Below are 1090 nucleotides of genomic sequence, written 5' to 3' on the forward strand. Positions count from 1 at the left end.
TTTTGACCGTCATCATTTTCGGTCATCATGTTGACGGTCATCATTTTCGTAGGGTACCGGTCCGTTCATTTCTGTTGTCAGATTGTTTTGCACGTGCAGCTCTTCGTACTTTTTGTGTAACAAGTTTTAAGTACGCACTTCCCGGTTGTTATTCTTGGGTGGAATAATACCGGTATTATTTAATCTATTTGTAATCTTTTTGTACATTGGTGTTTGGTGCCGGAGATGGTCTGGTGTTGATGTACCATGCGTGCATACATGTGATATGCGAGCAGTGGAGATGATATCCAGTTAAAATACATCTTTTTATGTGGGAAAATAGAAATAAATTTCAATGAGTATTACTTACTCGAATATAGTCCAACCCTTTGTCAGCTACTTTTGGCTGCATGCGATGTTTTTATTTCCGATGATTTTTGGATAAATTTCGGAGCAGTGATTTATCGTTCTCACATGTTAAACGTCCGCGGTATCTGTTCGTTAAACGTCCCCGGTGTCTGTTCATTAAACGTCCCCGGTGTATGTTCGTTAAACATCCCTGGTGTCTGTTGTTAAACGTCCCCGGTGTCTATTCGTTAAACATCCCCGGTGTCTGTTATTATTATTATTATTATTATTATTATTATTATTATTATTATTATTATTATTATTATTATTATTATTATTTTTATTACGATTTCTTTTTAATACAGATCTTATTGGAACTCCAGGAATTTTGCATGCGTAGCTGGCTTACTACCTGCGGCCTACGGCACCATGCTATGATCTCTCTTAAGCTATCTAATACTTTCGTGATTATTCTGGCCGTGCCAAAGAGGCAAATCTATTGGGCACTTTATTCACATTCATCATTTTCAATAGCCGGGATACTTCGTACTTAAGTGTTGTATTTATCTATCATTTCGCCTTCCTTTTTGACTATTCGTGGGTCAAAGGGGCATGCAACACCAACTATATAGCACATGTGGTAGATCTTATTCACCGCCAGGTCCGGTCTGTTATGTTCTAGCACCTGATCTCTTTGGATTGGGAAACCACTTGTAGTAGTTTTGAGCAAGTCTAGGGCATTCGTTCGTGATATGTGCAATGG

Source organism: Octopus bimaculoides, chromosome 22 (genome assembly GCF_001194135.2).
Source record: "Octopus bimaculoides isolate UCB-OBI-ISO-001 chromosome 22, ASM119413v2, whole genome shotgun sequence".
Lineage (NCBI taxonomy): Eukaryota > Metazoa > Mollusca > Cephalopoda > Octopoda > Octopodidae > Octopus > Octopus bimaculoides.